The sequence below is a fragment of the Carassius auratus genome, chromosome 13 (genome assembly GCF_003368295.1).
Source record: "Carassius auratus strain Wakin chromosome 13, ASM336829v1, whole genome shotgun sequence".
NCBI lineage: Eukaryota > Metazoa > Chordata > Actinopteri > Cypriniformes > Cyprinidae > Carassius > Carassius auratus.
In genome coordinates, this window is record NC_039255.1 from 10,086,024 (window position 1) to 10,112,152 (window position 26,129).

General features: G+C 37.7%; 1 pseudogene; it reads left to right on the top strand.

Moving 5' to 3' along the window:
* On the top strand, nt 1-24,197 carry LOC113113239 (transcription factor IIIB 90 kDa subunit-like; annotated as a pseudogene).
* Nucleotides 24,198-26,129: the final 1,932 nt, after the last annotated feature.

A 26,129-nucleotide genomic window follows, 5' to 3' on the forward strand; every position in this document is an offset into this window, starting at 1 on the left:
ATCTGTGTCTTTATGACCCGCGCTTTGCACAAATGCTGGAATTTGGAAAGAAGAGCCATGAGGTTTTGATGATGGCACTGCGTCTCCTGCAGAGGATGAAGAGAGAGTGGATGCACACGGGACGAAGACCTTCAGGCCTCTGCGGAGCAGGTAACCATGGCAACCCTCCCCTAACTGTGCGACCTCTTTAATGATGTGAGCTAGTGAAGGGTTGCTTTGTTACATGCGCAAAAGCACATACACCATCGCTGAATCATCCACAGTTGGAATGTACGCTCCAGAAATCCATTCCAGAATTGAAAGTTTTGTGTCAGGAAACTTTTAAAGATACAGTATGCTATAATATGTAACTAGATCAGCTAATGCATTTGAAGTGGTTCCCAAATCACCAATCAGTCTTGAAGAAAGAGAACGATTCCTGAAAGTGTTAGTTTTCTCACTCACTAAGGCCTTTCTTGGCACTGCAAATTGCCTCAGAGATCCAGTGCAGTTCATTTATAATGCATTTTCAATATATATATATATATATATATATATATATATATATATATATATATATATATATATATATATATATATATATATAATTTCAGTGTAAACTTGTGTAAACTTGACACAATCTAATAAGACTGAGTTCCAGTAATTAAGTTTTTAAAATAACCGACTCCTCCTGACTTTCAGCGTGAGTCCCCCCCCCCTCCACTGCATAACCTGAATAATTAATCTCCCATTAATCTTTTAGAAGCAGTGCTGAGAAAAGAGGAAGCATGCGCCTAAAAGAGTTTGTTTTGCAGTGAGAGATCAGAGACTTGAGAAAGAAAGGCAGGCCAATAGAGAGAATGAAAGAATGTGAGAGAGACACAGAATGAAGACAAACTGTGAGGCAGGGAGAGCCGCTGAGTGTGATGAAGGCCTCAAGCTTGTTGAATAGTGCTCTTGTAGTTGCCAGAACACAGATTGGTTTGATATCCAGGTTTAACAACAGAGGAGGAATCAGCTTTTTTTTTTTCACCATAGCTGCATTTATTTGATCCAAAATACAGATAAAAGAGTGATGGAAAAACAGAATTTTCAGCAAGCCAGTGTTTCAGTCTTCAGTGTCACATGATCCGTGTTTATTTAAATTTGAAAATTGTTTGTTCTCATTTCTGTCCATAATTGTATTTGAAATGTAAATAGTGTTTCACTTTCCCTTTTTTTGAGAGGTTAACCTTGCATTATTTTTTTGAATCTCATTTCTTCTTACTTACAGGACAACCTAAATACGAAGTGGCACACCTTACCCTATGTCAGATTAAGCCATTGTGGGCAGGCAAATTTCTTTGAAATTCTTCAGTATCTTTTACATGCTTGCATGCTTTGTGGTGTTTGACATTCTTCAGTTTGCCAGGTAGTTCAGAAGTGCATCTAGCTCTTTGTGTTTCTTTATTGAATCGGAGTGAAACAGGCATCAGGGGTTCTGCAGTATTGCAGGTGCATTTAATGTCTGTTTGTTCTGCCTGAGATGAGTCAGTAGGGGGCAGGTTCAGCAGACACACTTTTCTGAAGCCCTATTAAAGTTTCATATTTGACTGTGTGTCCTCTCTCCTTCTTCCATTCTCTCTCTTTTTTTCTTGCTATTGGCTGAATGTGTATATGTTGTACCTACAGTTGTGTGTTTGTTTTCCCTGTAGCGCTCTAGGTAGCTGCCCGGATGCACACGTTCCATCACAAAATTAAGGAAGTTATCAGTGTGGTGAAAGTCTGTCAACCCACATTAAGAAAAAGGTGTGTTTTGTTTTAAAATAATTATCACAGTATGACCAGTATTATAATCTTTAGCAATATCTTTCATTTTATACAATTGATGCCATTTCTGTATTTTGGTGTTGCATATTTGGCTTTTCTGTTTATTGTGTTTCTGAGGCTTTGTATTTAGGGTCCATTTTGCTGTTCATTTGACTAGCTTGAACCCTGGTGTGTTTGATTGACAGACTGAATGAATTTGAAGACACGCCTACCAGTGAGCTGACTATTGAAGAGTTCATGCGGGTGGATCTGGAGCCGGAGTGTGACCCGCCCTCTTACACAGCTGGACTCAAGAAGAAAAAGCTAAAACAGGTAACGCATTACATGGCACTTTAATTTAGATAGTTTAACATTTAAATCAGCCAGTTTTGCAATATGTGTGATACTGTATGTGTTGTAGCCAATTCTGATGTGTTATGTTTTTTGTTGGTGGTAAGTTGCATGGGGGTGACGTTCTTCCACCTGCACACTAGGGGGCATAGGCATGGCATTATGCTAGTTGTGGAGGCTATATGATTAAGACACAGGTGAGCCAGGAGGAGGATCAGGAGAAGCCAGATAGTTTTTCAACCGTGCATGCATGCAGGTGGTAGGATCATGTTCAGCTATTGGCACTATGTTTAATGTTGTATATGGATGAGCTCAATTGACATCAGTAATGCAAGCAGCAGTGTTTGTAAGTAATTATATTCTTCATTGAATAAAGTGTTAATCGAGTGCCATGGGAGACCTGATTTCTTGCACCATTACGCGTTGGAGACGACTTCAAATTCCCTCAAATGTTTTTTTTGTGGTACGATCGCCATTACATTAAGTTGAAAAACTTCGCTTCAATGGACGGATAGCGCGGATGTTGGAGGGCAGAAGCACAGCACTCCAGCTGATTCTAATGATTGAACACCGACAGGTGAAATTGGACGCTGATAAATGAAAGTGGCTAAAAGCAACGCTGGAGAATAACGGTAGGATTGTTTTGGAATTGTTATAAGTTGTGTGGAAGAGAGTGGACTTCTCACAATCAGGATATAGGTAAATTCTGTCTCAATTCTAAAATAAAGTCTTTGGCAGCTTGTCTAATCATCATAATGAGTAACGTGGACTTGAATGCACCTGTCAATCAAGGTGAAACGGAGAATGAACTTGGTAAAAGACCAGTTAAACTCACTGTTAAAGCTTTCAGGGAGGAAAAATTGATTGGAACCAACGTTTCAAAAGTAATGGAACCATGGCAAGTGGTAAACAGCAAGGATGGAGGACCTTATGCTGTCAGAACCCTATTGGGATGGGTTATTAATGGACCACTAAGAGGAGGCAATGAGACTGGAAGTAGCTACCCTACCAGTACAGTCAATCGAATATCTATTGCTAACATAGAGGAACTGTTGGTGAAGCAATATAACCATGACTTTAATGAGAAATTAACAGAGGAAAAGCCAGAAATGTCTAGAGAAGATGTCAAGTTTATGGAGATCATGAACAGTTCAGTTGAACTCTGTAATGGTCATTACTGCATGAGATTACCTTTCAGGGAGGAAAATGTTATCATGCCCAACAACCGTCATGTTGCTGAACAAAGGGCCCTCTGTTTGAAAAGGAAATTAATGAAAAATGCTACCTTTAAAGAAGAATATACTCACTTTGTGAGTGATGTCATAAATAAAGGATATGCAGAAAAGGTGCCAGAAAATCAAAGGAAAGGAAAAGAAGGAAAAGTCTGGTACGTCCCGCATCATGGCGTGTACCATGCAAAAAAGGGAACGTTGCGGGTAGTATTTGACTGTGGTGCAAGCTTTAAGGGGATGTCGCTCAACAGTCAGCTACTTCAGGGACCTGATTTGACAAATTCATTGCTTGGAGTTCTGATTAGGTTTCGTCAAGAAGTTGTAGCAGTGATGGCTGATATACAGGCGATGTATCATCAAGTTAAAGTGACAAAACAGGATGTTGATTTTCTTCGCTTCCTGTGGTGGCCAACTGGCGAATTAACACAACATCTTACTGAATATAGAATGATTGTTCATCTGTTCGGTGCAATATCATCACCCAGCTGTGCCAGTTTTGCCCTAAGAAAAACCGCTGAGGACAACAGGGCAAAGTTTCCAGTACACGTGACGGACACGATCAAGCACAATTTCTATGTGGATGACTGCTTGAAGTCCCTACCTTCAGAAGCAGAGGCCATAGCCCTGGTAAGAGATCTGACAACTGTATGCCAGTCAGGGGGGTTTCGGCTGGTGAAATGGATTAGCAACAGCAGGTCAGTGTTGGAATCTATTGATGTGGAAAAAAGAGCTAAAGAAGTGAAACAATTGAATCTCGACAGAGATAATCTCCCTGTCGAGAGAACACTTGGACTGCAATGGTGTGCAGAAACTGACACCTTTAGGTTCAAAATGGCAGTCCAGGAAAGACCACTGACAAGACGAGGTATCTTGTCTGTAATAAGCTCCGTGTACGATCCCATTGGATTTTTAGCACCCTTTGCTTTACCTGCCAAGTTGATGCTGCAAAATCTCTGTAGGTTGAACTGTGGTTGGGATGATCACATTTCCCCAAACTGCCAACTACAGTGGGTAGGGTGGCTAGAAGATTTAAGAAAGCTTAGTACATTTAGCATACCAAGATGCATTAAGCCAAAAGATTTTGGACCGCTTACCAGTGCCCAATTACATCACTTCTCTGATGCCAGCGAGGACGGATATGGTACAGTATCATACCTGAGGATGCAGAATGACAAGAAGAAAATTCATCTTGCCTTTATTCTAGGAAAAGCAAGAGTTGCTCCATTAAAGAAAGTGACAATCCCAAGGATGGAACTAACTGCTGCTGTGCTTGCAGTTCGAATTGATAGGATGTTGAAAACAGAATTGCAGCTGGAGTTGGAGAATTCTACTTTTTGGAGCGACAGCACAACTGTACTAAAGTACATTAGGAATGAAACAAAGCGTTTTCATACCTTTGTGGCCAATAGGATCTCAACAATAAGAGAAACCACTGCTGTTTCACAGTGGAGGTATGTTGATACAAAGCAGAATCCTGCTGATGAGGCTTCACGTGGGGTAAAAATTGAGTACCTGCTCACAGGCAGCAGATGGATCCATGGCCCAGATTTTCTTCTAAAGAATGAAAGGGAATGGCCTGTTAACATTGTGGATTCTGTCTCTGTCAGCAGTGATGACCCAGAGGTCAAAAGAGAGGCTACAGTTAATGCTGTAGTCATTAAAGATGTCCTAAATGTAACAAACACTGTCAACACAGATGCACAGAATTCAACAAATCAGTTGATAAATTATTTCTCTTCATGGAAAAGGCTAAAGATTTCAGCTGCTTGTTTTCTACAGGTGAGAAAGATGTTGCTGCTGTTAAGTCAGAAGAGAAGAGAAATACAAGCTTCTGTGTCCAGCAGTGGACTTGATATAATTCAACAAAAGAACAAAGTGGAAAAGGAGATGCAAATATTCAGAACCACACTGACTGGTCAAATCATGTCCCCTGAAAATCTTGAAACCTCTGAAAATGCCATCATTCGATACTGTCAATTAGACCGGTTCAATGAGGAAATAACTGTTTTGAAAGAGGGAACATCTGGAGTGAAGAAAAGCAGTCATATTTACAAACTTGATCCAGTATTAGAAAAGGGGCTCTTGAGAGTGGGTGGAAGGCTCAGTAGAGCAGCAATGCCTGAGGGCATGAAACATCCAGTAATTTTAGCTAAAGACCAACATATCTCCACTCTCATTCTTCGCCACATTCATGAGCAGTTAGGACATTGTGGAAGAAATCACCTGCTTTCTCGACTTCGTCAGCGGTATTGGATTACCAGTGCAAATGCTGCTGCTAGAAAGATTATTTCATCTTGCGTCATTTGTAGACGCTTTAGAGGGAGGCTGGGTGAACAAAAGATGGCAGATTTGCCAAAAGACAGAATTCAACCTGACCTCCCACCATTCACAAGTGTGGGTGTTGACTACTTCGGGCCTTTTGAAGTGAAGAGAGGCCGCAGCTTTATAAAGCGCTATGGTGTTATCTTTACCTGCATGGCCAGTAGGGCAGTGCATTTGGAAATGGCATATTCATTGGATACCAGTTCTTGTATCAATGCACTGCGCAGATTCATATCTAGAAGAGGCCAGGTATCGCACATCAGATCAGATAATGGAACTAATTTTGTTGGTACAGAACGTGAGCTAAGAGAGGCTCTGTCTGCTCTTAATCATCAAAAAATTCAAAAGGCATTACTTCAGTCAGGAGTGAAATGGAGCTTCAACACTCCTACTGCATCACATCATGGTGGAACATGGGAACGAATCATTCGTATGGTCAGACAGGTGCTGAACTCAGTCCTTCATCAGCAAAGTATGGATGATGAGGGATTACAGACTCTTTTATGTGAGGTGGAAGCCATATTGAATGACCGTCCAATCACTAAATTGTCAAATGATCCTAATGATCTGGAACCCTTGACCCCAAATCACATCCTCTTGTTGAAAGGCAAACCAGCACTCCCACCTGGGCTTTTTGAGAAGAGTGATTTATTCACAAAACGACGTTGGAGGCAAGTTCAGTTCTTATCGGATCTCTTCTGGCACAGATGGATCCGGGAGTACTTACCTCTGTTACAGGAACGACAACGGTGGTCTAAGGACAAGAGAAGCTTCATCATTGGAGACATAGTCATTGTGGCAGACTCTACTGCCCCTCGTGGATCCTGGATGTTAGGGAAAGTACTGCAGACCTTTCCTGACCCACGGGGACTTGTGCGGTCTGTTAAAGTTCAGACCAAATGTAACATTCTGGAGAGACCAGTCACAAAGATTTGTCTTCTGCAAGAAGCGGGATAAAGATTGATGTATACATGGACATTATGAACTAAAAGCCCATATGTGCATGATGGATATTTTATTGGCTCCATTGTTTGTATGGTGTTTAATTGTTACATTATTATAGAGTAACAATCAGGGGCCGGTGTGTTGTAGCCAATTCTGATGTGTTATGTTTTTTGTTGGTGGTAAGTTGCATGGGGGTGACGTTCTTCCACCTGCACACTAGGGGGCATAGGCATGGCATTATGCTAGTTGTGGAGGCTATATGATTAAGACACAGGTGAGCCAGGAGGAGGATCAGGAGAAGCCAGATAGTTTTTCAACCGTGCATGCATGCAGGTGGTAGGATCATGTTCAGCTATTGGCACTATGTTTAATGTTGTATATGGATGAGCTCAATTGACATCAGTAATGCAAGCAGCAGTGTTTGTAAGTAATTATATTCTTCATTGAATAAAGTGTTAATCGAGTGCCATGGGAGACCTGATTTCTTGCACCATTACGCGTTGGAGACGACTTCAAATTCCCTCAAATGTTTTTTTTGTGGTACGATCGCCATTACAGTATGTGCAATATGTATCCATCATTTTTGTCTTTCTGATTGTTGAAAAAGTTGAAAGAAAAGTTATCATCAGAAAGTTGATGATATTGAAGATACCTAGAAATATTTTTACAGGTATTTAAAGTAAAAACAGTAATATTGTAAAATACAATATAAAAATAAAGCTAAAGGGAAAAAAATAATAAACCGAATTTTCAGCAGCCATTTTCCAGTCTTCAGTTTCACAGGATTGTTCAAAAATCATTCTAATATGCTTGTTTGGTGATTACATTTTTTATTTTCTTCACAGTTGAAAGTTGTTGTGCTGCTTAATATTTGTAATAATATTTTTGAAGATTGTATAGTGCATGTTCTCAGATGGAAGGGCATAGTTAGAAAAATTACAAGTGGGGAAAAAAATCATTTGCAAAGAGTGTTGAGTGGAAAGTCCTTATATAAAGATTCTTTGGGATGTATTTATTTAGCCAATTACTAACTGCAGGCACACAGGCTTTAAAACAAATTATTTTATAGTTGTTAGAATTGCTCTTTGCTTAGTGAGAACTGCTGCTCTCACAATGTTTTTTTTTAGGAAATGGAGTGTAGCAGAAATTCTGTTTGTGTTTCTGTCCAATTAGCTCCTTGTTCAGCAGCAGCCACAATCAGAGATCCAGTGCTTCCTCATGCATGTTATCTCTCTCTCTCTAATGTGGTGATTACAGGAGGGAGTTAATTAAGACCGTGAGCGTGGGAGTGTTTGTGTGCGTGTCTGAGGGTCTCGTGTCATGCACGTGTGTTTACTTTACGGTATTGTGTGTGCATGCATGTGTGTTACTGAGGTCAGCTGTGTGTGTTTGTATAATTACTTTCTCCCCATATTAGCTGGATCATAGCGAGGTTCAGAATCAAAGGGTGAATGCATCTAGCTTCATGTTTTAATTAGCAAAATAATTTAATTACAAAAATAAATGCACTTTATTTGCATTGATGCAGAAATTTCTTTCTTTCATTATTCTCTTTTATTTGATGCTCCTGCAATGATTAATTTGTGATGTGTGCATATTTCCTTTTTCCAGATGATGTGATTTCCTTGGCGTCATCCAGCATCCTTGCTGGTGATGAGGAAGGAGAGAATGACTTACCTGTGCAGTACTATATGTGGAGAGGATGGAGGGAACAATGAGCAGGAGAGAAATGGAGAGAAAGTCTCTCCAACCAAACGGCCCTCGTTAGCATTATTACTTGGAGCACTGCCCACTGCAGCCAGTTTGGGCCTGCCAGAGTCCATCACCAAAATGGAAAAGGAAAATGGTAGGAGCATGATTTTTATTTCCACACTTCATAAATGCACTTTAATTCCACAGTCACTCAATGCACTTTAATTCCACAGTCACTTTTTATTATAACTTATTTTTTTGCTGTCAAAACATTGACAAGGTACAAGCAGAGGATAAGTAATGGCACTGGAATGACCTTGGTCAAACATTAACATGAAGCATCTTTCATTTAATCCACTTTCTTTCCATCTATGTTAATTCTAAATTTGCTCTTCACACATTCTTTCTGTTTAGTAATGTGTTAAAGAAGAGGAGTGGAACTGGAGTGAGCCACTCCATTTCATACTCATTGTTCAGTCATACATTTGTGCTATTACAACATGAGTAGATGAAGAATGGCACTGTAATCACATTTGAATTCTTTCACACGCTTGTGCTGTCATGCCATAAATAGAAGAAGAGGAGTGAAACTGGAGTGACTTCTCTTCTAAACATTCACATTAATCCATTTTCACTCTAGATTCACCGCTCCTTCATACAGTTGTGCTGTTATGACATAAATATATGATATGATTCCTTTTCTAGACATTCACATGAATCCATTTTTAATTAACTTAGATTCTAGATTCATACAATTTTACTGTTATGACATAAATAGAGGAAGAGGAGTGAAACTGGAGTGACTTCTTTAAAAAAAAATTCAATCTATTCCACACCTACAATATAACGAGAGTTTTCCAGCCTCAGAATAACACAACTCAGGAAATTGCTTAGTTATCTGAAATAGTTTGTTACATTAACTTTTGTGGTTGTTGTGTTTACACTATATAAGAGAATTTGAGTGAGATAATATTTTTTTTAATAATTGCAGGCAGAAGAGCTGCAGCTGGTAAACTCCTGAGGATAGAGTGCTGGCAGGTTGTTAGATTGTGTGATTGGCTGTGCGAGCACGTTGTCATGTTTTTGATTGGTTGTGGTAATTGTGGATGATTTGTATGGGGCGGAAGAAGAGGAAGGCCCCTTCGACTCCTTGAAGCACTAATTGAACACAGCACCTTGTCATTAGTACACTGTCTTTCATCCACCCACTACGGGTATCTGTGTGCGAGTTGATTGCCCGTGAGACCCGCTTGAACACTGTAGCCTGTCAGTGCCCATATAAAATCACTGAGATGAAATGAGAACACTGAGGAAAATAAATTACATATTGCTGCAGATCTTCGAGGAATCTGGATGTTCTTATTTAAAAATGTAAAAATATTTGTGTGATGTGAAAGTATATGTTGCATCAGAGAGAGAGAGAGAGAGAGAGAGGGAACTTTACCTTAAAAGGATAGTTCACACAAAAATAAAAATTGTCTTCATTTACTAATATTGTTCCAAACTGGAATTCTCCACCACACAAAATAAGATATGTCTATGTGTTGAAAACGAAATACTTTTGGTGTCCATTGATTTCCATTGTGTAGATGAAAATCTAAGACATTTCTACACAAGAAAGTCAGTCATACAGGTTTGTACTGACATGAGGTAAATAAATGATCACAGAATAACATTTTTTGGGTGAAATATCACAGTAACTAGTTTAATTAAAGTGGCCCTATTATGCCATTTTTAACGTTACTGATATTGCTTTGGGAGTCTTCTACTACCATATTGTAGGTTTCCGTGCATTTAAGGTAAAATAAATGCTTTAGTTTTTTTTTTAAATATGCATTTAATTACCAACTCATTTTCCAACGATTCTCAAACAATTCATTACCAGCAGTTCTAATGCTGCATTCCAGCTAACCCAAGTTTGAAGTCGTGATTTACGGGCTCAAAAACCTAACTAGAACGCAGCATAAGATTCAGTCTCTCTACACCCCTCCTTTCCGTGAGCTATGGAACTGTGTTCTGATTGGTCAGATGGTCTACCATGTACAGCGTGTGTCGGAAACAATATGCCCATTGCCAGTTCTGGATTTTGAAAGCTCAATAAAAAGTATAAACATCTGTTGTTTATCATTCTTACAGGTTGTGATTCAGTGGAGCGAGCTGGTCCAAATTAATTGGGTACTAAGCCAAGTGTTTTGTGAATCCTGTGTTGAATTCGATACTTTGCACCCTATCTTTCGAAATTTACTTTCACAGGGTAGGACACAGTGTTGAATATGTTGTTTGCAGCTGGCCAGCATAGAACAAAGACAGACAATATGCAAATGTATTAGTCTATGACGTGTAGCCGTCACGGAAGAGGGATTAGAATTACTGATGACTCATTTAGGCCATTAAGTCAAACTTTTTTTTGGGGGGGGGGGGGGGGGGAGAACATAACTACATTTATCGTGCACTTTTGGCTTAACAACTTTTCCGATTTTTTACATTCACGTACAGCCACATAACACAATGCATGATAGGCTATATTAAAAATGCCGTATTTAAGGCAGTTTAATATTACATATTTAAATTATTACATTTTATTTTAATTAATCAATTCCCACTGTCTACATTACTTACACTAATTTATTTCCTCATAAGCTGTGTTTTAAATGATTACCTGTACTTTAAATAAATAAAATTTAAATAAATTTATGCATTTAGCAGACATTTTTATCCAAAGCTACATACAGTGCATTCAGGCTAACATTTTTTACCTAACATTCATACTTCCCTTTACACTGCATATCAATGCGTTTGTCATTTGGTGGTGCTGTTAGCTTTAGCAAGTTAGCATGACAAAGGAGTGTCAAATGTATTATAATTTATTTTCAACATATACTATAAAATTATGTTGAATACTTTAATTTCTCACAGTTTTGCTATGCTTGAAATATGTTGTCAATATAAACACACAGTTTTTGCCATGCCAATAAAGGATACTCAACTGAAATTGTGTGAGGGAGAGATCAAGTTGTATACTGGTGTTTGAAGGTCTCAATCCTATTCTCATCCTGTCTGTCTGTTTTTTTTTTTTTTGAGAGAGAGAAATCTGGTGCTGCTGTGTAATGCCGTGTCATTCTCTGAGGGGGTGGAGGTCCTGTGGTCTTAACAATGCCGCAGTGAGTCTCCAGATGGTCACTCACTGTTCTCCCCCTGGGTGACCACACAGTAGGGGATGCCAGAATTTTTTTTTTTTATTGATCAGGCAGTCAGGCAAATTTATTTCTATCTAATTTTTATTCCCTTTGCATAATGTTTCTGTTCACTGTTTGCCTGTAACATAAAAAAGTGGATGGATCGCGCCCTTATCTTCTCATCTGTCAGAATCTCTTTGGATCTTCAGAGCAGGATGAGAGAAAAGACTTGTTCATTTACACTAGGAAAGAGGGATAAAGTGGGAGGAGATAAATAGATGAGAGGAGGAGAGGGAGAGGTGCCTTTCAAAGGAGAATGAAAGACAGCCTAAGTGTGTGAGTGACATTTATTCTTCTCGCTTGCTTTGAACACATCCTATGGACAGCTGTGTGGGGTTTGTAAAGGACAGATGGGCCAAAAGTGATGGTAATTTACATTCATAAGGCCTTTATAAAGCACACAGATGTGCCTTTGTTACTCTTTATAACTATGTTCATAAACACAGTGTTTAGTATAATGTCACAGATCACATAGTTTTGAGGTGCTGTGTCCATTTGTGGATCTTTGCATTACTTCTAGGTCAGGGTGAGGTCTTTTTCTTCCTTTTAATGATATCGTATCGAAAATATCATATCGAAATGTATTTTGTATTATGTAAATGGTTTGCACAAAAATGTTAAGCAGGACATCTGTTGAACATTGATATTAATAAGAAATATTTTGTGAGTGGTACTGTGCATATAGTCATAAATACTATAGTTTTAGTGAAGTTTTCAACATGACACATTTATGATTTATAATGTTTACATTTGTTTATGTTTCTTCATTATTCCTGCTGTATGATTTATTCTCCTCATCATTTTAATCCTCGTCACTCATTTATTGCTTTGTTTTCTCCTAATGAAATGCACTGTGAAGCACTGACAGTGATGTGATGTCATCTGACGAGGCGCTGCTATCTGTGTGAAATATGACATCATAAATGTGTGACTGACTGACAGACGTGTGGAGAGGAAAGAAACAATTGACTGTGGGAGGCACGATCTATGTGATAGACAAGTTCACTGTTCCGTTAACATACACTGACAGAAAAACCTGTGTGCGGACCCCCGTGAGGCTGTTTTTCTGTCTAGATTTAACACCTGATGGGCAACTAAACTTGTGAGAATGGGAAATCTCATGAATAAAGCCTGTTCAGATCTTTTTATCTCTTTTCCTTCCTGCTGTTGCTTTTAAATTATAATTTTTTTTACTGTATGAAAATTGTCTAACCCTCCCCCATTTTTGCTCTGTTTATATACAGCAGAGTGTGAAAAAAAAACAAAAAAAAAACCTTGCACATATTTTCTCTTGACATTTTCTCTCTCATTCTCTCTTTCCAGCCTCTGGCCGATATATAGACAGTTGTAGCAGGTGTGTGAGTGGGCTGGGGTTTCCCTGGGGAAGTCACGGGGGTAAGAAGGGGTCAGTTTTTAATGGGCCTGTCTGCCCTCTCCGCCTCTCTTTCCTTATCATTGCATCTCTATTGTATGTCTTTTCCTTTCCCTGGGATTTAATGCTTGTTCCTTTGACCTGCCGGTCAGTTTGAGTGACATTATCAGATGATTACGTTTTGTGAGTTTCTGCATGTGCTGAATTGTCCAGGGAGAGAAAGAAAGAGGTGTCCATCTAGTGATATCTGGAAATATCAGTGCGTCTTTAGTAAGACAAAAGGCTTGACGCTGAACAGGTGTTGATGTCATTGAAACCTATGGAGATGAGGGGGCCTTTGAACTCTTTCTGAACGCACGCGGAAACGCTAATGTCTAGGCGGACAACATCATTCAGAAATTTAGCCTCAGGACGGAGAAGTTAGATTTGAAGAACAGGGGAATAGATGAAGAGGGAGAATGATTAGTGTTCGATGGAGTCTGTCATCTGTTGTTCCTCTCTGTAATTTTGTTGAACTTGGCACATTTTTTACTTCTCAGGTTTTTTTTTTTTTGCCTCTGTGATTTTCAGGTGAGGTTAAAGGGACAGTTCACTCTGAAATAAAAATGATAATTAACTCATGGTGTGAATTCAGTTTTTTCTGTGCAACTCAAAATTTTACATTTTGAAGATTCATGCCTTTTTTTTTACAGTGAACAGTTGCTGAAAAAAACTTGATAATTTCAGATATGATTTACAGTAATTAAGACAGTCTCAATTGAAAGACTTGAAATATAGTGCGTGAGTTGTATAGAATACATTTTTGGTGTTTTTGCATCCTTATTGAACTTTGAATTTTGAATCAGTCCACATTAATTGTAATTGCAAGCTAAAAAAAAACTTGCCCTTTGAGTGGCAGTACTCATTACCAATTGGATACTGAACAAAAAGTAACACTACCAGTTTTTCTACAGGTATATTTAACAGTATAAGGTCCCTAAGTGCTGTCTGACTGACATGCAGCATGCTGTTGAACACTCATGCATATGCATACGTCTTCAGGTAGTGTGGCTGTGCATGCGAACACAAAAATGCTATTTTTAGTTAATGCCTTTGCTGGCAATGTCCTAAGTAAATGAAAACAGAAAGTTACAAAAACTACAACATTTGAACATGAACAGAATGTTAGGCCTAATGGGAAAGACAGAGACTGCACTGTTGGTTTTATTACAGTTTTGCGTCTCTTTATTCAGCTACTCTTTTTCTGAATACAACTGCACATGGTGGTCTTCCACTGGTGTGGTTTTATTTTGCCCGTTGTAACTAATCTGCTATTCACGCTCTCACCAAATCACACACATGTGACTCGTGGCACAGTGTGTTTTAATGTGTGGTACTGGAAAACTCTGTGTGTTTTGGTTTTAAATGTGTTGTGTCTCTGCATTTTCAGATTTGATCAACGAGAGGAGGTCAGGTTTCTTGACTAATGGGATCTGCTGTCATTGAGGGCCCCCAGTTCAAAAGCGAGAAAAACAGAAATTCTGTACTTTTTCCCCGTTACCCCTTTCCCAATACAACACATGATAAAGGGATGCTCTATAAAACAAACTTCTGAAGCGTTGCCAACAATCTCCAGGCAGAAAGAAAGAGTAAAGTTGGGGGAAGGGAGGAACTGGACCTAGTAAGAGGGAAAAGATGAAAGGCAGTGGGAGAATAATCCTGAAAGTTGCTACTGTAGAACCACTGTTATAATGATCCCAGCATCCCCAGTGGACTCTCCAGTAACATTTGCTACAGGGCAGAACCACAGAGAAACACACACACGTATTCAAGTTTATTTTGCCATGTGATTTTACTGAAGGACATTTTATGTGATGGTTTTTAGTTTAGACTGCAGTGGGATTTTCTGTATAAATCCACTAACCTAAATGAATCAACTAGCTCATAGAAATGGTTTTTGAATGGCAGCATAAATATAAATATTTCATTACACATAATCAGCACGTGTTTCTCCTTTGGAAAGTGAAACTTTGAATACACTTTAATTATATGGAGAAAGCATCATGCAAGGCTCTTTTTCTTTCGCCAAGGCAGCGAATAAGATTCACAACACAAATTTTTTGTTTAATATAATTTTACTGAATTTTTTGAGCACTTTTATTTTAAGTGCTTTATTTTGTTTTGTGATTCTGAAAATCAATTATAATATGATTATATGATAATTAAACAGGGAAGTATCTGTACAATTTATTCAGTCTTGTAATATTTGCATGTCTACGAATAAAATCTAAGATATTTAGGAGCAGATTTTGTTTTTCTCCATCAGATGTGGAGGCAGAAAACGGTGAGTTAGACCTGAGCAGTATCGACGAGGATGAGATCGATCGGGTGAGTTTTGACCTCATTATAGTAATGACATGATAATTTGCTTTGAAAACAAGAGAGTTACATGGACTCATGTTTGAAGTCTTGTCCACTGAGAGAATGAGCATCATTGTGGTTCTTTAAAGTTGAATAATGATAATGAATAATGGGATTGATTAAGAATAGAGTGGAATGAGATATGTTGCAGTTTACTGTCTCTTCAGCTCTTTCATGACGTGAGGGATTATATATTGTGTTTCTCTTTTTATCTTAGTATATCCTTAATGAGAAGGAAATTAAGGTGAAGACTGAACTGTGGATGCTTCAAAATGCAGACTACCTCAAAGAAAAGAAAGGTGGAAGAGATTGAAATGACTCATTTCTTCATTTTACCCTGGACAGGTTCATCAAGTCAAGTTTGGAACACTTTTGTTAAAGCTAAATGTTTTTTTCCTTCAGAAAAGGAGGAAAGAATAGCAAAGGAAAAGGAGGAGGGTACATGTAAAGAGCAGAAGGTAACAAGGCACTTCATAAATGCAGGTGCAGTGGTAAGGTTACAAATGTATACGTTTACTTTCTTATATCTTAAAGCCTAAAAAGAATGCACGGAGGCGTGAGCCCATCAATGCCAGCACTGCAGACGAAGCCATTGAAAAGATGTTGGAGCAGAAACACATCTCCACTAAAATAAACTATGATGTTCTGAAAAACTTGAAAAAATCCAGCCTAAAAAGTCCCACTCGCCAGACTGAAGAAGCTTCCACCAGAGCCAAAAGAACCCCCGCGGCATGCCAACGGAAACCCCAACTGACTTCACCCAAGATTGGCAAAACTATCAGCAGCTTTGGCAAGAGGTATGGAACTGTAGGAGAAAGGTTTTTTCTGTCTTGATTTATTTCTGTTTTTCTCTCACTCCCTGCTTTTTTGGATTTTTTCCCCCACACACACCTTTAATTACATTCTGTTCTAAAAATCCTTTATAACTTGCAGTCTTTCCTAGAAAAATCCCACCATTACAGTCTAACCCCACATGCTTTCCAAGAATGATGTGAAAAAAAGTTTTTTTTCCTAACCAGCCTCAACTGCAGTGAGTGACTATATATTTTGTTGTTTGATTTGGTTTCTATAACTTTTTTGTCAACCTATGTTGCCCCTCCCACAGAAGACTCTGTATTTTTTAATGTTCTGCCTAAAAAAACAAAGATACTGTGGTGCCAAACCCCCTCATGAAAGAAGAAGGCCGATGTGTTTACAAGTGAGATGATGAGCGCTTATCAGGATCATCTAAACACTTGATCTCCAAAAGTATGTGAAATATTTAAAGTTCACAGCATAGAATCTATAAAATACGTCTGAGAGTTTTACACACCGGTCTGTTATTGTGGCGACATTTCCATGCCTCGAAACGTGAGTATAAACGAACTGTGATTGGTTGTTTAACATGTTGGTCAGTTGGCCTCATGGGCAGACCTTGGCCAATGAAAGCTGCCATAGATTCCAGACTTTCACTGACAGTCTGAAGGTCTGGCCTAGCGAGACCAGAAGTACTGTACCTTGGAGTACCATGATAAAACTGTGGTGTATAAACAGTTTAATTGTTCAGGACCACAGTGCATATCCAAGTATCATGGTATTATCATCTGTTTCTAAACTTCACAACACTTTCCGTAGCAGCAGTCATGAAGATGTATTGAAATCCTCATCAAAACATCAATCAATTCCCATATGTATGATGAAATTTTATTTATTTATTTATTTTTTCATGCAGAGTTAGATCAGTTTTCTTGGAAAAGCTAATGAGGACCTCGCTCATGACCCTCAGATGGAAAATCCCTTGAGCTTTCTGTGTCGGCTGCAAGTGTGAAAGGTTCTTCTGTTTGTTTCTCTCTCTTTTTTATGTCCTTTACCCTTTTGTGAACTTAGATACAGGGCAGGTCTGTTGAGAATAGCCCAGTCTGGGCTAAATTAACCGTGGGTGTGTATGTGTCTCAGAGAGAGAAAGTCCCATGCATATGGTCAGTCAGAATAACCCTGTACTGCTCTATACTTGTTCTCTAAATGCTGGTATGGAACACATTAAATGTTAGAGCACATATTTAAAGTGAGGCCCCACTGCGGCCCACTCCTTGGTACCCTCCTTTTTGGAAAATATGTGTTTTGTAATACTGTGTACTCATTTCCATTCATGCTATTAGTCTTTGGCTGAAGGCTTTTCTAGGTTGTCATTAGTCATGGATATATTCTCTCTTTAAGGAGAGGCTCTTGGTGGCCCTGCACAGAAAATGTGCTCCACCTTCAGTTTGTCTCTGACACACTGAGGCCAATATCACGGAACAATAAGCACCTCTCTCAAGTCTCGCTCTTTGAGTGGCCAGGTTTATCTGTGTGTAGTGTTTTTCTTGTTGAATGGATTCTTGAAGTGAACAGGATAGGTCTGTTGAATCATTCATTCTGAAAGTAGGTTTTGTGTTTTTTTTTTCTTTCTGAATGGAAAGGTGAGCAATCTGAACATCCTTTCTAAAAGCCATTAGACGGTTACCATGGCTATTTCACTCTCTCTTTCCCAGTTTTTCTCTTTTTTTCTCTCTTATAACAGCCTACAGTCTGTTTGCTGAATGGAGTCTACCTGAACGAGTGTCTCTATTATTTAGTGACTTGTTGTTTACAGCTCAAAAGATGACCCTCCCTTCCTTTTTTCAGCTTTTATTCATTCTCTTATAGACTCATTCTTTCTTGTTGGCAATATAGCAAAAAAAAAAAAAAAAAAAAAGGCTTACCACACAATAAATTGAACATTGTTTTAAGGTACTGGGTGATATTTAACATATAAAAGGTATATTTAACATTGTTCCGAAAAATTCTGAAAAAAAAAAAAAAAAATTCCAATGTAATGTATAAAAAATATTGAATGTCGTTTTGGAAAACTTCTGGAAATAGTGTGCGAATTAAATACATGGCGAATTATATACAAATTATATATTAAACATTTAATAAATTGCTTAATAAGAGGCTTTCATTTTTGACAAACTAATCATTAAATTAGAGTTCACTGAATTTGACATTGTAATTATTTACAGAACTCCACAATGATTTGGAAATATAATGGCCAAATAATCAATGTGATTCACAGTGTTGCTTATTTTTGCATTGAGAAACAGAGTAACTGAAAATACACTGATATTATTCAATATAGCACAAACCTAAACCTTTTTTTTTTTAGACTCTCTTAAGAGGTGCCCAGTCCTATTTCAGCTGAACCTGAATTTATCACAGAAACTCAAATTAGTGCAGTTCAGTGTGTGTGTGTGTGTGCATGCTGTTCTGTTGACAGTAAAGCCATTGTATACCTTTCAGCCCACCCTCTGTGACACACTGAGGTATTGTGTACTGTTACACACACACACACACACACACACACACACAGACATGCCTCAGCCTCTCTTCTGTAGCATATTCCTGACATCCCGCAATTACCTGATCATCTACCCATCTGCTGGTCTGTTCGTCCCACCATGCTTCTTGACCTTAAATTTAATAAGTTTCTCACATTCTCTCACTCTGTCATCCAGCAATAGCCTGTATAATTCCCCCCACTGTTTTAACCCTCTCTCCCTCGCTCTCCTCCCACCTTTTCTGGTCATTTTCTTGTCCTCTCAAATACCCACAGCTCAGCATTTATCCAGAACCATGGAGACTACAAAGAGTGTGAGGGTTTGTATTAGACAGTGTTAATTTTTGCTGAAATGAAAAGGATTTCAAAAGAGTTAGAGGTAAGGCTTTGTAAGAACCTGCGATAGATTGCAATCTTTTTTTTTGCGGTTCCCCGGCTCCTTTGTTGTTTCAACACTTCCTCTGTATCCATAGACCATTCCATGTTAGACATTCACACCTGGAGAGCCAGAAATCGCCATCTCACACCATCACACATCTGGTAATTAAACAGTCTCCCCCTCTCGCTCTTTCAGACAGATGTTATAGAATCTCTTCCCATTTTGTTCCATTCTCTTGCTTCCCTCTCATTTCCTCAGAGGATCTTTCTGCTGTCGGCTTGAAGTCTCTTACTTAATCAGCTTACGTGCAGAAAACCTGTATCTCTAGAGAGAGAGAGAGACAGAGAGATGAAGAGGTTAGAGGTAAGCTGTCTGAGATCAAAGATAGTTGGGTTTTTCTCAAGGCTGCAAAACGAGAGGAAGTTTTCATCTTCCTTTATAATTCCATTTATAATGTTATGTGAGAAAGCAATGGAGTCATCACAACCACAAACCAAAGACTCTTGAATGAGGTCATCATTATTTATGGTGAGAGGAATTTTTTTCTTCTATAAAATAGATATTTTATATTATTTTGTCTCATAGTATTTTAGTTATATTCTCAAATCTCAAATCAAATCATCCAAATTGGAACTATTGAAGAAACACTGAATCTTTTTGTTCAAACTACATCCTACATACACTAAATTCAGATGGGGGAAAAAAAATGAGTAGTGGATCACAATATATCACAGTTTTGAATAACTGCCACAAAGAATCACAATATTTCTCTTCTGTGACCCAGATATCAATATGTTGCTTCAGCAGGTCCCTGATTCCCACCCCTAATCATTATTGTTGTGTTTGAATAATTGACCCACTCAGTGGTGTGAACCGTTTATCAGCCCTTGACGCACATGTGCATGTGTGTGTGTGTGTGTATATGGAACAGACTGTTTCTCAGGAATATAATTTTATCACTGTGTTTTGGCTCTGGCTGCTTGTTTTCATGCCAAGTACCACACCACTCCCATCCCAGAATGCACTGTAGCATCAATATGACACTCACATACTGTGTTGTGAAGGACTGTCAATCACAAATGTTTTACTGACTGAGAATATGAAGGAGTCTGTCTGTCTGTGAGAGTGAGGTTTGAGTTGAGTTTAATATGTGCGTTTGAGTAGATTTGGGATGGCTTGTGGTTATATAAAAACAACTGCTCCCATGGGAGCTGAATCTCTTCTGCATATTCAGATGTATTATCTGGAGAATCATACGATTCTGATTAGAGTTTATTTATGCTGCGGGTTTTGTGCATCGTATCCATACGTCATTAACATATTTAACATTCGTTGGAATAATGAGTAAACTCATTATTGGAACTGTGCCACTGCATGTTGACTTGCAAATACTGAGATGTTAACTGTCTCTGGATTCTTCTGTGCTTGTCCTGCCCCCTCTTTCTCTGTCTGTCTCTCGATCTCCCCCTCCTGTTGTCACTCGAGCTGCCATGTTTATTCCTCTGGGAATTTTACAGTGAAAGATTTGAAGTAGACTGGAATTCAAGACGGGACTTGTCCATGTCTATCTCCTCCTATGAAAATGTGCTCGAGTCACAAATGGTGTTGTTATTCATTAATTTTTGTTCAGTGAATACATTTTTACTAAATATAAAGAGTGACACTTCATTGTGAAGCGGTGTGGTTTAGTCTCTCTGTGGGTCCGTACACTCATGCTTTTCTGGGTTGATAGAATTTAAATTACCTACATTTTTGGGAATTAATTTAAATAATGTGTCAAGATTTGCATTATAACAAGTTAGTGATTTAAGCAGTGTAGTGAATTGAAACGAACAGAGCTGAGGTAAATATTGAGTTTAAAGGACTGGATAGTACTTAAATTTTGACCTTGTGTTTCTGTGTCAACTTTTGATTAAGATTCAAAAAAATAAAATAATAATTCCTGAGCAGCTTTTGAAAAATAAGCCATGTTTCTCTTAATGTTCTGGTCTATATGTCTTTTTCACCATCTCTGTCTTTCTGTCTCCAATATTACAGCCCCCTGTATGTGTGCAGCCCCCTAAGAATTTGAATTTAAATCACCTACAAGTACATCCTTGGCAGGCCTTTGGATATATTAAACCACTTTTCCTTAACCCTCAAATGGCCCTCTGGCCCAGAGCTTCACTTAGTTTATCTCTGGTGCAGGGAAACTGCATTAAGTTGACCTAGAAACGGGTCTTTCCTTTTCATGTCTAAATGAAGAGAATTATTTTGATCCACCGAGCTGCTTCTAGATCAGCAGTCTAACTCTGAGCTGATACTCAAAGGCACCGGTTTGAGATAGCATATCGTAAGCTATGTATCGCCACGGACTGCAGCAGAAAAGTGGGCAGCTGATTCCTGGACTCTGAGGAGGCCTTGATGACACATGCTCTTTTCTCTTGATTCCCACTGATGCCTTGCTGGTGTTCTGGCCTGTAGACAGCTGGAGTTCTTCAGTGGCTCTGTCACTCCCTCCGGCTGTGTCTTCCATGATGCTTCATCTTTGTGTATGTCAGAGTCCCTTGATCTTTTCTCCTCTGTCTTGTCTTATCTTGGTCTCTGGTCTTCCTTCTACCACTTTTAAACTTCTGTGTGAATACATAATCAATGCTCTTTTGAAACCAGAGCAAAAGTACTACCTCCAAGAGTCAATAATCAGGTAACTAGGCAATGGGAAATGAAGCTTTATGATTGATGGTATTTCCCTTGTCCTTCAGGAAAATGAACGGTTTATAAATTCACTAATAAGGTTATCTGTTAACTCTGAAGCTAACTTGTGATGATAAGCATTATCCTCATTTTTAGCAGCATGATAATAACAGCACACAGTCAGAGTTAGTAAAGGGTGTTTTCTGAGTTGAAGTCACCAAATCCAAATGGACTCTTGGCTTTATTAATACATGTATTTTATCTCATTGTGCACAATTCATTAATGCTTGTTTTCTAACAAGGAAACGCATTCGTAATTTTTTTTAAATCACTTAAATATTTTGCTCTCAAGTCAAGTCACCTTAATTATATAACTTTATGCAATAATTACAAAGCTTCAGTAAGAAATTACTCTATAATTGCTCTGGCTCTAAAAACACTTTCCTTTTCGGCTTTTTCAATCTCCAAAGCCAGCCACTTTCATTATTCAATCAATTAATTCCACCCTACATTTTTATCCCTCACTGAAATATCCTGTTTCACTTGGAATCACTTTGGATAATGGACACAAAATGAGCTGGGAATGTAATCTCGTGTTGACTCTGTCTCTTCTTCTCTACCTTCAGAAAGGGATTGGGGCCCCAGTGGCCACTCCTGCTGCTCCAACCCAGAATACTGCTGTTGTGGAGCGTGGACCAGTGGCGTACGAAGACACTGTAGAAGAAGAAGAGGAGGAGGATGAGGAGGACGAACATTGTGTCAGTGCCATGCAGTTAATGGGCGGCACTGGTAAGTGATGCAATAAAGTCTGTCCTTTAACTTTAGGAACAATGTATTCCAATGTACTGTATAAAGATGTATTCCTTTTAGACCAGTGTTATTTTATTATTATACACTAGTTTAATATTTTAATATTTTCAATTGGCAATTAAAATTTTTCAGTTTTGATTATTTTTATATTGTCAGTTTACATGTAAAGTTTAATGTTAGTAGTGTTATGTGCCGTTTTTTTTCTTTCTATTTTTATTTAATATCAGTTAGTTGCCTACACAACATTTCTAGTTTTCATTCAAGTGTTTTTTTTTGTCAAAAGTTATTAAATTTTTATTTATTTATTTCACCTTAATTCTAATTAACAAAATTGTTTTAGTTTTAATTAATAATAACAAAATTGCTTTAGTGGCTTTCAACATTTTCTGAACCAGTCTCTCAATATAAATATATATAAAAAATAAAAAGTTAGATTTTCTCGCTTACACTTCATATTAATGTTGTTTTTAATCAGGAACATTACCTTTGCTGTTTTATGTGCTTAACAGATCATTAGCAAATGTTTATTAAAAAATGCCACATTATGAATATTTAAGAATATATTCATATATAATCCTCACAGTCTCCTGGTTTAAAACTTTGGGTACTTTTGACAGTAACAGTTCGTTTTATGCTCTTTGTGTCTATGTTGGTAGTGTTTTGAGTTTATGTAGTTTAGAAAAGAGCATTAAGTTTTGTCCTAACCTTTCTGCATTTCTCTCCTGTGCATAGATAATGGCTATGAGGTAGATGATGATGATGGCTTCTGAATCCAGTGTGCCTGTGGCAGCACCAATGGAGAGGAAACACATACTTACCTAGCTGCTTATTCTGACCCCAAAACACACATGCAACCTCAATCTCATTACTTCTAGTGTTCATGCTTATGTTTGCAAGATGAAAAGGAACATAGTGAATTTTACACACTAAAGATGGAGAACAACAACTGAACAAGAACAAAGATCCCATATTATTCCTTTTCCATATGTGTGTGTTCTGAGCGCATATGCACTAAGTAACTTAAAGCCCATTTAAACTCACAGCACACAAACAGAAGTATGAGAGTAAATGGATGTGTGTGTGATGATTGAGAGTGATGATTCTCTCTCTGGAGTGTGTAAGTCTGCTAGCTAACTGCATTACTGTGTGTTTTAGGCTAATGATGACATATGATCCTTACACATCTAAAGCAGTTAGCTCACACAAGGCTCAGTGTGCATGTACACGTGCCTTTAGATATGGCAGTACACAGACCTGGAATAGTATTGTGATGATTTTATGTGTTTAGTATTCAGTTAGAGTGGATTACAGGTGTACAGTCGAATTGGTAACAGTGTTAAATTTTGTTCTGCTGCTTGGCTGTGTTGTTAGTGCCTTTATTATTATTATTGAATTACCTAATTTATTAAATAATTATGTTTTTTATTAATATTATTATTTCAGTATAATGTTTAAATGGTACTCCGATTAGAATATATCTATTTTTTTATTTGATATTTGCATTTTTTGTTGTGATTTTGGAGACTTGGAAATAAATCCAAATGAGAATCCTTGAAAAATGTATTCCAGATAAATGCTTTTAAAATATAACCTTGACCTTATCAATGTTACATTTTTTGAACATTTACAAAATGAAAGTTTGGGCACCCCTTGCAGAATCTGTGAAAATATGAGTAATTTAAAAAAGAATAAGAGAGATCATACTAAATGCATGTTATTTTTTATTTAGTACTGTCCTGAGTAAGATATTGTACATAAAAGATAAGGAAACAAGATGTAAATTGTACTTAATTTGTGTACCGGGAAACATAAAAGTATCTTCTGTTGCTTACGAAGGGCAGAACTAAATGGAATTTTTTTTTATTTAAACAAAATAAGACAAATTTGGCCATCTTCATCATGTTCAAAAGTTTTCACCCCCAGCTCTTAATGCATCTTGTTTCCTTCTGGAGCATCAGTGAATGTTTGAATCTTTTTTAATAGTTGTGTTTGAGTCCCTCAAATGTCCTCAGTCTGAAAAGATGTATCTCAAAATCATACAGTCACTGCTGGAAAGGGTTCAAATATGCAAAGATGCTGGAAAACTGAAGAATCTGCAGGACCTTAAAGATTTTTCTGAAGAACGCTGCTCAGTTTAACTGTTCAGAACAAACAAGGGACTCATGCACAACCATCACAAAACAGAAAGACAGTCAAGATCATCAGGTAACAGAACACAGTATTAAGAACCAAGGGTTCCCAAACTTCTGAGTGGGGTTATTTTAATAATTTCAGCATTTTTTTTTGTCTTGTGGACTAAATGTTAATATCTTTTATGTACAATATATTACTTAGGACAGTACTAAATAAAATATAACATGCATAGAGTATGATCTTTCTTATTTTTTGAAAATTACTCGTATTTTCAGAGATTCTGCAAAGGGTTAAAAAATACAATTATATAAAATTATAAATATATATATATATTTTTTGACTGATGTCAGAGGAATAATAGACTGATTAATATTGTTTAGATAGTTAGGTATTGGTCTATTAATAAAAATAAAAATAAATATTTTTTTATTGTACTACTTTGTTACTTTGCTAATGAGAGGATTTTTGCTTGTCTTTGTTCTCTCCCACACCAAAACATATGAGTACATTTTTTTCCCCTTCTGATAGAATTGTATTTGAAGGGTTTCTTCTATCAGTCATGCCATGATACACCCAACAGATATTACTGATGCAAAACCAAACCATTCCCTATCTGATAAAGGTGCCAAACCTAATAAATAAAAGTACAGGTTACAGGGTAAAATGTTAGAATTAAAAATACTGTAATTATTTATCTAAATTTGAAAGGCAACCTCGATGCTGTTCTGATTAAAATATTGACCAAATACTGTATTGGCCTCAACAATTGATAAGTACTTGTTGATGTCTTGGTGAATTCTTCTCCATTTGAGCCAGTGTTATTTAGTCATTTGGTTTGGTCTTGAAAAAGTAATAGTGATAAAAAGCAGTGTTCTGTAAACCTTAACAGTATTTATGGGTAAAGTAATAAAGAAATATTTATTACACATTGTGTCTTCCATTTCTATTTTTTAGTGTGATCACTATATATTTGTATTCCTTTTGTCTGTTGGTTATAATCTGTCTGACCAAAAAAGGCAATCTTCACTGCCAGTGGGTAAAGCTTTCTGGGAAATAAGCAAAGACAGAGTTGAGCATCTGTTTTTAGGTTCATGTGCTCCCATGCGGTTATGTTTTGGCTGGGATAGAAACATGAGCACTGGATGAGACCCTAGAAGGGACTTTGTTCTCATCTCTACAGGGTAAAGACTGCTGCAAGTTGAAGTTCTTAAGGTCATCTGTATTTTACTGGATGTGATAGGGGGCTATTTGCTAGCCTTCAAGCCTAGTAAATTCTCTGAGAGGAAGGGATCAACAGACATTTTTTTGTTACATGTTTTTTTTTACATGTTGATACAGATACTACACAGTTTCTCTGTATTTAAATATTTGGCCTCTGATCCTAATGGTATTTGCAGTTCTGCATCCTTTAGTTGGAAATCTGAAGTCTGAAGCTTCGATGAATATCCACAGAGACCCTGAGTGAAATGAACACGGTCATCAC